Genomic DNA, 13,579 nt, shown 5'->3' with positions numbered 1-13,579 from the left:
AGGGAGTTCCTATTTCCCATGATTCATGATTCTGTAGTATTCCACAACTTCCTGCTTTTAGAAGGTGGAAATTGGAATTGTTGTTTGTATATGAGCTTCAGAAAGGATCTATTTCTGGAATCAGACTCTGGAGCTCACATTATGAGTGATGCTCTCACAGGAAATGAGAGAAAATTGTGGCATCTTGAACACTTGAAAAAAATGTGACTGTTTGCAACAAAAGGGTAAAAGCAGTTCTTCCAAAAAGGGTATGTCTGATCCAAACTGGGGCTGCAGAACAATCATGGGATGGACAAGGCTGGGCTGCACTGAGCAGGGAGGCTCTGAGGGAAATGCTGACACTTTTCACCTGCCCAGGAGCAATATTCTGACAGAAGGGCCCATGTCTGTTCTACCACACTGCTCTTTTAACCTCAGACACAGAAGATGGGCAAACTGTGCTGATGCAGTCAAGAGAGGATCCTAAAAGTATGGCTGTCTTTCTCTGCTGTCCAGATGAAAAAGTAGTAGCTGATCTTGTTATGCCCTTGCTGTTGAAGCAGAGCCTGGGAGATGCTGGTTGCTTGTGTTAAACAACTTGCATCCTTTGCTGCTTTAGAATTCTCTAGAAATCTGAAGTCTGTCAGCTCCAGAGAAAACCAGTCTCTGCTTTGCACTGCCCACTGTGATTGTGTTGAATGAGACATGTAACAACATAGACACCTTCCTTCCAAGGTGACTGCCTGTCACACTGCCATGGCTCTCAGGAATGTGGTTCTGTCCTTCATTACTCCCCAGCAGAATTCTCTGAGCTCACACAGCAGTTCAGGAAGCTTGGGGGCATCTGCTCAGGCTTGTTTCCTTCCTCTTCACGTGTTTCTATCATACTTGAATTGCAGAATTGCAGAACAGAACAAGGGAACTTGAGAAATTATGTGGAAGGACATTAAAGTCTGCCTGGCACTTGTGTTCACTGATCTACATCAGCTGTTTTGGTAAAGTGGCACCAGCAGACAGTTTACACCAGCTGATAATCTTTGCTTAATAGCATTGTGTTTCCTGAGCTCAGCCATTTCTGTTCCTTCCACTTCAAACTCAGGATAAGCCAAGTGGCTCTCTTTTGACATAAAGCAAATCATTACAGCACCTTTCACCCATCCACTTCCTCTCAGAAAAGTCAAAACTCTTGAGTAAAGTAGCTTCCACAAGGAGCTACTGTTGAACTGTGTGGCCTCTCTCCTCCTTGAGCTGACACTGGCCCTTCTTTATCACTGCCATTGTCCAGAGCAGTGTGTCAGGAGCCAGTTGGGGCAGCAGGAGGATTTTCTGTTGAAAAACCTGTGTGTATGCTCTTTGGTCTCCTGTAATCATCTCACATTGTCAGCATTCAGGCTTGGTCGCCTCTTGGTAACAACCTTTCTCAGCTGCACTGGAAGAGGCATTTCTGAACAAACATGGAAAGGGAGAGAAGATTAAATAGGGAGCATCCAGTAAAGACAGGCACCAGGCCAGGCTGTTGGGTTTTGGTTTTTGGTTTTTTGTTTGTGGTTTTTTTTTTTTGGGTTTTTTTTTTTTTTTTTTTTGGTGTCTGTGTGTGGTTTGTTTTACTTAATTATTTTATTTTAGGAAGCCAAGATATATTTGTGTCATGTGGAAAGGGGTCCCTCTGTGACTGACCAACATCTGGTGTCATTCCGTGGGAAAAATTTTCTTTATTGTCATGGTTTCAGCTGGGACAGAAATAATGTTCTCAGTAGCTGGTGTGTTGCTGTGATTTTGGATTCAGTATGAGAATAAATGTTGATAACACGCCTGTGTTTTAGCTGTTGCTATGTAATTTATACGCTAAATCAAGGATGTTTCAGTTTCTCATGCTGTACCAGTGGGCAAATGCGCTGAAAAATCCAAGGGTTTCACAGAATATCATGCTCTGGATATAAACTGGGGGGCAGTTGGCTGGGAGGGCTGATCACTGCTGGGGGGTGGGATGGGTGTCAATTTATGGGTGGTGAGCAAACTGTGCTGTCCACCACTTACTTTTGGTGTTCGCTCTCTCATTGTTATTGTTACTATTATTATTGTTATTGTGGTTATCAGCATTATTAGTATTTTACTTTGTTTTCAGTTACTGAACTGTTCTTATCTCAACCCATGAGTTTTACAGGCTTTTTTTCCCCCTGATTCTCCTCTCCATCCCTCTGTGGGGTGAGAAGTGAGTAGATTTTACCCCTGTACCCCCCCAGTTAAGTGATGCAGTGGGTTTTCCTGCATTATTTGGAGGAAAATGAGGTGTTTTTTCCTTGGAGCATGCCTTCTTCAGGGTCTGACATCCTCTCCAGCATCTAACATCCTCTGCAGCAGTGCAATGCAGCCTCCACTCCTCCAAAACAAGGTGTCCTGCACTGTGCTTGGAAAGAAAATTGTGTTTCTATGACTCAGTCCCAGCACAGACAGGGAAAAGGCTGTTAGGAGGGCTTTTGGCTTGCCTTGGAGGTGTTCTTGGGTAGTGTTGTTTTGCTCTGTGATCCTCATCAATACATGTAAGAGAATCAAGTAGGTTGGGAAAGACTTCTGGGATCATTGAATCCATCCTGTGACTGATCACTACTCTGGTGCCACCTCCAGCCTTTCCTTGTGGCACCTCTAGGGACAGTCACTCCACCATCTCCCTGGGCATCCAATTCCAATGTCTTATCACCCTTTCTGTGATGAAATTCTTCCTAATGTCCAACCTAAACCTCCCCTGGCCCAGCCTGAGGCCATTTCCTCTCCTCCTGTCCCTGTTCCTTGGAGCAGAGCCTCCTCTGGCTGTCCCCTCCTGTCAGGAGTTGTGCAGAGCCACAAGGTCCCCCCTGAGCCTCCTTTTCTCCAGGCTGAGCCCCTTCCCAGCTCCCTCAGCCTCTCCTGGGGCTCCAGACCTTTCCCCAGCTCCGTTCCCTTCTCTGGACACGCTCTAGCCCCTCAAAGTCTTTCTTGCCATGGGAGGCCCAGAGCTGCCCCCAGGATTTGAGGTGTGGCCTCAGCAGGGCCAGCACAGGGACAGTCCTGCCCTGCTCCTGCTGCCACCCCACAGCTGGCACAGCCCAGGGGCCTTTGGCCTTCTTGGCCACCTGGGCACCCCTGGGCTCGTGTCCAGCTGCTGTCACAGCACCCCCAGGGCCTTTTCCAGCCACTTTTCCCCCAGCCTGCAGCTGCAGGGGTTGTTGTGACCCGAGGGCAGGACCCAGCACTGCCCCTGGTTGCCCCTCACCCCACTGGCCTCATCCCATGGATCCAGCCTGTCCAGACCCCCCTGCAGAGCCCTCCTGCCCTCCAGCAGATCCACATCCCACCCAGCCTGGTGACATCTACAAATTTGTTAATGGTAAACTCAATCCCTGTATCTCCAACATACCTGGAGACACAGGAACATCACCATTGAAGGAGATTGGGACCCATCTTCATCAAGCACCTTCCATGTGCTGCCTGTAGCCACCTGTGATGACTTTCCTGCACTGCTGAAGCCTTTAGCCCCTGGCTGTTTGCTGCAGCCACTTCTCTGGGTTAATGATGTCTCTGAAGTGCATTTGGTGTTTGATCAGAAAAAGTGCCTGTTCTTTCTTGCTGAGATAAAGCTGTTGCTGAGGTCAATATGCTGAGACCATCGTTAGCCTCTTCCTTGCTGGTCTTTTACAGCCAATTTGCTGCAAGCAGCTAATGAAGTCAGCCGATTAATCGCTGCCCCTCAGCCCTCCAGGGACCTGCCTTTCCCTGCAGCACAGTGGAGTTGTTCTAACCTCTGAGTAAAGGTCCACAATATCTCCTCTGAACAAGACAAGGAAAGACCCAGAAAATATTGCTACCTGTTCTTTCTTTGACCATCAATCTTCCCATCCCTCCCAATATCACTTCTGAAATGCCCTGGCTGTTATCCAGTCCTCATGAATGTCTCATCTGGCAGCCTGGAGATAGGCACTTTGGATTTTGGCCAGAGTGGTGAGCAAACTGCCACATTGCCCATCTCACTTTTTGAGGCAAGGGAGTTTCATGAGAACTTCCACTGAAATGGTACAAGGCTTTGCCACTGTGGCTACATAACCCCAGATTTTACCTACAAATGGGCCTGAAAAGGAGGAACCTGTTTGAAATGGTGCCGGTGCAACTTTTGTGATGGTCAGCAGTGGTCATGCTGAGGGTTGGAGTCCTTAAAAGGTGAAGAGAGTTGTCCTCACCTGTGGCACTAATTGTTGTGTTACTCCACAGCATTAGCAAGGACTAAGGTAGAAATGCAAAGCCCTACCAGGGTGCTTTCTGCCTTGCTCAGGTCTTTCTGCCATAAAACCCTAATAAGATGTGTGCAGCAATGGCAGCTGGAAACAACAGATGATACAGATTAAGTGACTTTGTAATTGCGCTGGCTGTCAAATCATGGAAGGCCTTATGTTTGTTAATTGTTTTTGTGTGGATGCCTTTCTCTGGGACTCTCCACCCAAAGGGGACTGGAGAAGAATTTTCTGACTCTGAATTAGTGTGATAACCTGAATAATGCAGAAATGGACATCCACCTCCTGGAAAGGCAGACTGTCCAAACAGAATGGCTTTGGTGCGTTCCCTGCAAACAAGGCAGGTTCCAAAAAGAGAGGGGGGAAGGCTGAGCACCAGAGGGTGTTCTAATAGTTTTCTGTGATTCATCAAGGCTGTTTTATAGCAAAATGGCCTCTTTGAAGAGAGAGGAAGGAAGAGGGAAAACTGACAGGGGCTTGGGAGTCCATAACTTCACATATTTGGGCCCATGTTTTTTTTTTATGTGAGGAAGTAGGAAAACATGAAATAGAGGGAAATGCATATAAACTCCTTTTTCCTGTTCTGATCCTTTGTTGGTGCAAAGAGGGAAGGCTGCTGATGCCAGCCCAGCTGCTCTGGTTTGCACTGGAAAGGGCAAATCCAATCCACCCACCAGTTGGGCACTTCTGCCCTCCCACACCCTGTAGATCACGACTATAACTCTAACAGTGACCAGTCATAGGAGGTTTCAGGCTATTCTTCCTTGTCCTCCCCAACCCTCCCCCACTGCTCCCTGGTCCGTGTTCCATCCCAGAGACCCAGGACACAAGCAGGGACCCTAATTTATTGGGGGGCGGGGGGGGGGAAATGTCAGCGCTGACAGGCAGAGTGGTGCGAGTGGAAATTAGTTGTGCTGATAAGCCCTTCTGACTGTATTTTATTTTACTGAGGTTCTTAACAAACAATCTTTATGAAATGCAAACCTGGCTTATCAGGCTAATGCAGATTGTCTGAAATCCTTATCTCCATGGGCCAGTTAGCTGGAGTGATTCCCTTTTCATAAGGAATAGAAAATGAAGAGCTGCACACAAGCCTCCCCCCGTGCCCCCACCTCCTTCCAATCACTGCCATTTACTGGCAGTGAACCGAACGGCTCTGATTTCCAAACTCATAAATAAGCAGGGCCCCCGAGCTGAGCTGTCCTGTGCTTCCAAACAGTTGTTCAGCTGCACAGGAGCTGGAGTCAGCCGGGAGGGGCCCGGGGGTAGGGCTGGGCAAGGGAGAAAGGGAAGAGCCCCTGGTTTATTGCAGCTTTTTGAGAACAGCCAATGTTTAAGCTGACACCTAACGCTGAAGCGGCACAGCCTCCTCACAAGATCCATCCCTCCCTCTCACCAGTGTGAGCAGACCTAGACCCTGAATTTTGAATGTGTTTCCTTGGCGTGATTTTTGCTCCATAATTTGTCCTGCTGTCTGCTGGGGAGGAGCTGCTGCTATTTGTATGTTGAAGATTTATCATGAGAAATGTGCCTGCTGCTCAGAAGGGTTTTTCCCCTTCATTCTCTTTGTGCTGTCTGTGTATTTTCTGTGCCTCACGTGGGTCAAGTTTGTGTGACTGGGGAATGGATGGCAGCTAAATAGCTCTGCTGCTTTTTCTGGGGACAGAAGCATGGAAAAAAGGTAATAGCAGCTGTGAGGAAATGTTTTTGTTCTGGTTGCTGAGCCTCTGGGGAATATACATAAAAGTCCCTCTCTGGGAACACACAACAAAGTAAACAGATGCTGCTGTTGTCTCTGCTGTCTCTGTGATCTGTGGAAATGTTCTCCTTTTCTGGGACACCATGAGGTGCTTGATGATCTGCATCAGGTCCTAGCCCTTCAATTCCTGTACTGAAGTAACAAGACCAGGTGAAAACGTGCCCTGACTTTTACCCACCAGCACATACAAGTTCCTTTCACATCTATTTTGCATCTTGCCAATTTGAGTGCTTTTCTGATCAGGAGACAAGAGTCTAAATTAAACAATCATGAGGTGTAAGGAGGCCTCACAGAGGTACAGTTGTACAGAAGAATAAGGCTCTGTAGGAAACAGGTTTCCCACAGCACGTGGCACAGAGAAATTCTAGTGGGGTTGCTGTTGGTTTCTTGTTTCTCTTGACATCTGGGAAGATGCCAGCATGAAGGATTAGTTTAGCAACAGAGATTATCTTTCTCAAAGCAGGAGAGCTTGTGTACCCCAGGATGCAATGTTATCCTTATCTGCAGATACTACTTAACTCCTAAACCCAGGAATATTAATTACACCAAAGCATGGAAATATCTTGGCTACACCTTTGCCATGGAGAGGAGCACAGAGATGCCATTGCCATGGACACCTTGGACACCTTGTTGGACATCCCACAGGTGCAATTGCTGTCCATCCTGGCAGGTCAGCCAACAGCTGGCAGGGGTCATCATTTCCAGGCAGCACTGAGGGCTGAATAGCGAAAGGACATTTCTCTGTGTCGCAGCTCCTTGAAAAAATCCAACCCACTCATTGGTGACGGCTGTGTGCACACAATGTGTCCCCTGGTAGCTGCTTCTCAGCCTTTGTTCTTGTGTTTTTTACCCTAAAGTCAGAGGCATTTCCCCTTCTTGATTAAGAAGAGGAGGAAAATTTGGATGAGCGAACAGGCAGGATGACTTCACCACACTCTGCAACCTCCCTGTTCTACTAGGCCACGGTGTTCCTTTGTTCATTCTCACCGTGGGCAGGAGTAAGGAAGACACACTCAGCTGTAAATCTGTTTAGGTGGTGTCTGTGAATGGCAGCTGTCAGGCAGGTCTTCAGAGAAAAATGCAGCAGTCTTGAGTCACAAGTGAATATGTAAAGCATCTCCAGACCTGGCTGTGAGGATGGAGTGTGCTCCTGGAAACAAAGACTCACGATTAGTCTCGGGTGATTATATTGCAGCATTTCTACTGAGGCGGGAGGGGGGAGAAGGATTAAATTTGTTTGTGTGTCTTTTCTTTTAGGAAGTCCAGTTTTAGAATCCTTGGAATGTTCTAAAACTCTTTATAGTTGTCCGCTTTGCAGATGTCCCCCTGTATAATGGAGGGGAAAAAAAAAATTCCCTGGTTTTGATGTGAATGTGTTCAGGAGGGCTTAGCTCACACTGTCTGGTTTTTCTCCTGAGCTGAAGATCTCTGTGTCCTCAGTTCTTTCCATTCTAGAGTTCAAATGTTTCTGTTTGGAGTTTCAACCCTTCATCATGCTTGGGGTGCAGACCTGCTTCTGTAGAAACCAGTAGATGTTGAGCACATCCTGCCTTGCCAGGACCTGAATTTCACCCACCTCCCATTTGTCCTGGGAGAGCTGGACTCAGCCCCAGTCAATACCCTTATGTGCTGCTGAGTTTTGTAGTGTGTTAAAGGAGCTGTGGCATTTATCTGTCCTTTCAGGTTGGTTTTCTTTCATCCTGCCTGAATTGTTACAGGAGAGTTTGCTGCTCTCCACTATGAGAACTGGAATAATTTAGCCTGGAGAAAAGGAGGCTTGGGGTGAGAGTACCTTATTTTTCTTTCAATTGCCTGAAAGGCGGTCAGTCGTAGCAAGGTGGGGATTGATCTCCTCTCCCAGGTGACAGGACAAGAGGAAACAGCCTTAAGTTGTGCCAGAGGAGATTTAGATTGGATACCAGGAAACATTTCTCCTCTGAGAGCTTTGTCAGGCTGCCAATGGAAATGGTGGAATCACTATCACTGGAGGGATAAAAAAGACATATAGATTAGGCACTTAGGGACATGTTTAATGGTGGACTTGGCAATTAATGACTGGGCTTGATGATCCTAGAGGTCCTAGAGCAAGGGTTGGGCCTGGTTTGCTCCCAGCTGAGCACAGGGGAAATTGTGCTTCAGGTCCTTGCATGTGCAGGACCCTTCTACCCAGCTCCTTTCATGGCAGGTCAGGATGGGTCCTGCTGAATTGGTCACAGGGAACCTGGGAGGAGCCACACAAGCTGGCCCTTTTCAAAGGTGATGGCTTTTCCTGATAATGCCAACTGGCTCGGCTTTCATTTCATCTTCCTGGTGACTAATGCAGACAGATCAATTAGGGGCTGCACACAAGGAGCTGCAGCTCCTCAACCCTCCCCCAGATAATAATAAAAATATGTCCCTGCTTTTCCCCTTCCTTGAAGTCCCCAGGAGAGTATTAGCTGGTGCTGCAGGTGCAGCCGCCCTGCAGGGTGGTGAGAGCAATGAATAGTAAGGTTTTTAGCTCAAGCACACTAAGGCTGTTCAGCAGCCATTGGATAATCCTCTGTTAATCAGATTATGTAAATTACTACTTCAGCATCCCCAACCCATCTCTCATCCTGCTGCTCTCCAAGCTGGAAATAAAAGGCACTCTAAAAAGGAACATTTAAACTGCAAAAAGGCAGGACTGCTGAAAGGGGTGGGCAGAGGGTGCTGGGATGAGGAGCAGAAGCAGGGCTTTGTTTCCACGCAGGCAGGCAGGCATTCTGCCCTGGCCAAGCAGTGAGAGACACCAGCAAACCAAAGGTTAGGAGTGGGTGCTCCCTGTGCATGACCAGTGCCTTGGTGCTGGGCTGGGGAGGGCAGTGCTGGTACCTTCCTGGAGACCAGCACTTTGCCCCAGGATGGTACCTCTGGTGTGCTGGAAGAGCATCCCCAACCTCCTTGGAGCACAGAGACCAGAAGTGTTTGGACAATGCTCTCAGGCACATGGTGGGACTCCTGGGGACAGTGCTGTGCAGGCCCAGGTGTTGGGCTGATGATCCTTGAGAGTCTCTTCCAGCTCAGTTTATTCTGTGATTCCTGCCTGTCACTTTGCAGCCCAGCACCTCAAACAAGCCTGGACTCAGCCCCTGAGCACAGCGACCAAACTGAAGGAAGGGACAGCTTACCAAAAATAATCTGTGCCTGCAAAGCCTGGACTTGTATTGGCCCAAATCTGCTCCTGTGTTTTAGTGCAGGCAAGGTAATCACCTCCCCTGGCTCTGGGTTTAGTACAGACTTGTGTCTTCCTGAAACACAGGCCAGGAGCCCCAGCAGTCACACCAGCACTTTGCTCAAGTTTGACCATTGCTCAGAACGTGGTTTATGGCTCTTACTTGATCTCTGAGGCTCTCACATTTTTCATCCAGGGAGAACTGATCATATTTTTTTTTTTTACCAACTGGACTAAGAAGCTGGAGGAGGCAAGGGAGGTCAATTGTAACTAAAACAGAGGAGCTGAGAGCTTGTTAATTCTCTGTGTGCTCACTGAAAATGACCCAGAAAACCGAGCTGAGCTACAATTGTGGGTAAGGTGCTCCTGGATGAATGCAATTCATTTGTGACAAGGTGAGGCTGTCTCTGTTGTGGCAGGTACAACCAGGGGCTTTTGGGGCACGGGGCTTTTGGTACTTGCAGATGGCCAAGAGAATTTGCTCCCCAGCCCTATTCTGTTGTTGAACACACATCCTGATATTTACATCTTTTTCACTCAGAGTAAGCAAAGATGTCTCAAGGGCTGTTTAAAATTTGTACAAACAGGGTTCATATCCTGCAGGTTTGATGGGTCCAGCAGGTCACAGGACACATCAGGGTTCCATGGGCTCAGGTGACAGACATAGGCAGGGTGGGGATACGCTGATGTGTACACAAAGGACTTCTCTGGTGTCAATGGAGCTGCTTCCCTGTGCTGTGCTGTGAGAGGCTGGGACACGAGCTCTGCAGGAACAATATTCATGGCCAGGTGGGGAAAATGAACAGCCTGGTGCAAACTATTAGGAGCTTCTGTCTGACCTTGAGAAGTTATTTTGAAAATGCAGGTGATCAGGTATGCATCTTGCACAGTTCTCACCCGTGCCATAGGAATTTTGTCTAAAAAACTGTCTTCCTTTCTCTGTCTGCCATTGGCTTCTGTAGAGGAAGTGGAAAGTAAAGGGGTGTTTAGCATGGTCATGTGATGGAACACAGGTGAATTAAAAGCGTAATGGGGTGATTCCTGCAGGCTGCAAGTCAGCACTGTTCTGTAGTAACTGATGACAGTTCATCCCTTTGCACCAGCGGAAATACTTTTAAAAGTATTGACCAAAATTGATAAAAGATCATCAGAAAGTACTTAAAAACAATGGAAACAAAGCAATTGAAAAGGAAATTTGAAGCTATACCATCTCTCCACCATCAAGGCACCAATATTGGCATACATTCATAATTCAGCAAAATAATAGGATGGAGAAACTTTAAAAGTGAAGGAAGAAAGCTAACTTTAAGAGTTAGGATAGTGAATACATCTATATATAGTTTTTTCTACATTAAATGAACTGTAAAGTCATAATGAACTCCTGAGAGGCTGGTTTCATTGGAGTGTCCCTTTGCACACACGTGCACTGCTGGTCTTATAAGAGGAGCAGCCCCAGGCACCAAACCTGGGACCTCTCCTTCGAGGATTTCAACCTTGGCCATTCCCATGCAGCAACTTGCACTAGAAAATGTTGGAGAGATTCAAAGCAAATTCCCTCCTTTCTTAAAAGAGTTCAGAGCAAATTCCCTCCTTTCTTATACCTCAGAGAGCAAGCTACATGGTTCCAAAGACTTGTACATGTAGGAAGAAGACTTACCAGACTGTGGAAAATCCTGGAGATCCCCAGCACATAAAATCCAAATGGCTGGAGGTTGAGGGTTTTCCCTGCAGTCATACTGGAAATTAAAGCTTTTGGTCTCTTGACAACTTTTTGTCATTAATTGTAAATTTGTTGTAGAAGGTGCACCTATGGCAAAGACCCTTTGGGGCTTTTAGTCTGGTCAGAAAGATTTTCTTAAATTCAACTTCTCATTTCTTTGAATCCCTGTTTTGAGTGATGCTGATGTGGTTGCCTTATTGCTGCATGCAACCTGGCTGAGCTCCACATTGTGTGCCCCTGAAAGTGGCAGCTGCTTATCCTTTCAGATGCCTGCCTTGTTTTCCTCTATTTTAGGTGATTTCCAATAACTTTTAATGTCGAGGTGCATCTGTGTCAAGTGGAAAATGAGCTGTTTGTCTTCCCTCTTGCTCCTAGTGAAAAGGTTTAGAGGCACATTAGGTTTTCAGTCTCTTTATTCTGTGGCTAAACATTTTCTTCAATGCTATCAGCAAGTTTCAGCATTAAAAAGGAGGAGATTTTTGGCTTCTGGAATTAAGCCAGAAAGTGTGGCCAGAATTTAAAGCACCCCCGATGTGTTTTGTTAACACTAATAAGAGATTCAAAATGCTACGAAAAAGCTTTAGATGATGAAAGTTTAATATTTCATTAGTCTGCATGCAGCTGCTATTCTGAACCTCAAGCAGCCTCCTCCAGCTCAATATACTCAAAATATATTAATCTAAATTATGATTTTAAAGGGCAGGAGCCCAGATGTGCATAATTGTTTCTTATTGTTCCCATGTGTAGAGCAGGGCTCTGAAGTCACAGTGATAACACAGCTGTGGGTTTGCAGCCTCTCACTGTCCTTTTCCTGCCCATCACTCTGTGTGTGCTGCTTTCATCAGGCTCACCTGGGTCACCTCACAAAGCAGAAAAAATACTCAAATCCAAGCCCATCCTTTGAAAGCTCTGCTTGTATTTAGGCAGGATTCTCTTCCATATCCTGGTCACTTGCAAGTAAGAGTTTTGCTAGAGAAAGACAGAGTTTGAGGTCTGGCCCAGTGGGAACCATAAACACTTGTTTGCCCATCTGAACATCACTCTCTCTTGGAGAGGCTTCTATTGGCTCTGGAAGTCGTGCAGCAGGATAAAACCTTTTGCTCCTGCTGGCATACCACATAGTTCCCTACACCAGAAACAGCTTTTCTTCCTTTTAGGAAGAGGAACAATGAAGGTTATGCCCCTAGTTTGTGTCAGGGGCTGGAATTTTAATCCTGGCAAGCCAGAGTTCAAAAAGAGGCCCAGTTTTGAGATGTTCACACTTTGCAGCCACCCACATGTTCTTGACCTCTTCAAAATGGCCAGCTCTCAAGTGTCCCACTTCACAGGGTCACAGGTGGAAATGCAGTTCATAAGACAGAGCGTTCAGATTAATCTGCTGCTTCATCCAGGTCAAACAGTTCCTGTGGTGCAGAGGTGAGTGGATGAAGTGACCTGCTAGTATCACACCTTACAAAATCCATTTGGTGTCCCCTTCAATTTTCATGAACTGGTAATGGGTGGCTGCTGAAAACCAGACCTGTTGCAGGTAGAGAATTGCCCCAGACTCCAGGGAAACTGTTAGGATGTGTCCCAGCAGAGATTTTCGTGAGGAGGAGCAAACCCAGGGTGTGATGTTGCTTCCACAGTGCTTGTTCCTAGTTGAGCTATACTATCCTTGTCTGTGGAAAAGTAATGCCAGGGCTGCAGGGATGGATTGCAATGTGTTCCCCCTGCTGCCAGGTCACTGACAAGTATGGAGAGGAAGATGAATAAGACTGGTGTGGTTCATGGGTGCCAAGTAATCACAGCTCAATAGGAAGCTTAATAAAGACACAGTGAAGCAGACCCTGATGTATGACCCCTTCAGAGCATTTTGACAGTGTGAAAAAGACCCTTGAAGCTGGTTTAAATGTCAGCAACCCTGTGCCATCTCATCAGCATTGCCTAGTGCTGGCTCTGCACCTGGGACCTCCTGCCCAGTGCCTGGCAGTGGGTCCTGGTGTGCCCCAGTAGTGCAGGACAAAGTTCTGTCATGTTTGCACCCTCTCCTGTGTGGATGCATGAGTGGGGATGAAAAGCAGTCCATCCTACCCCTCTCCCTGCAAGCAAAGAAGCTTTCCTGGTTGTGTATTTTTGTAGTGTTTTGTCTGGACAGGTTTCGAAAGCTCTAGGCAGTGAAGTATCCAAGCAGTTAGGGATCAGGAGCTTCAGTTCCCTTCCCTTTCTGGACCTACAAGCCCCCTTCCCTGCTGCTGCCCACTGTTTGGAGCATCTCAGGGTAGGTTTTGGGTACATAATAGGTTGGAGGAAGTAACAGAGAGGAGGGGCACTCTCCAACTCTCCAGTGTAAATTACATGGAAATTAGGCTTCTGTGAGGCCAAAGGCCCCTCCGGAATAGGGCCTTTAGTTAACATAACACTTGTGCTAAATGAAGCAGTTGACACAGCTTTCAGGCTGTAGTGCCACTGTTAATTTACCGTGTGAAAGGGCTGAACCTTCGTTCCAGTTCTGCAGGGAACAGCTCTGCCCTGGCAGGGACCCGAGGCTCATTCTCTCCAGAGAGCAACCACATCATTCCACTGCTGGCTTATTAATATTTATGGGGCAGTCCTGTTAGCTGAAACATTCTCAGTGCTGTTAAAAACCCAATAGGTGAGCACTGCTGAGCCATGTTACAGTTTGG

Source organism: Vidua chalybeata, chromosome Z (assembly GCF_026979565.1).
Source record: "Vidua chalybeata isolate OUT-0048 chromosome Z, bVidCha1 merged haplotype, whole genome shotgun sequence".
NCBI classification, from domain to species: domain Eukaryota; kingdom Metazoa; phylum Chordata; class Aves; order Passeriformes; family Viduidae; genus Vidua; species Vidua chalybeata.
The sequence above is the reverse complement of the archived record's forward strand: the minus strand, read 5'-3'. Positions refer to the sequence as shown.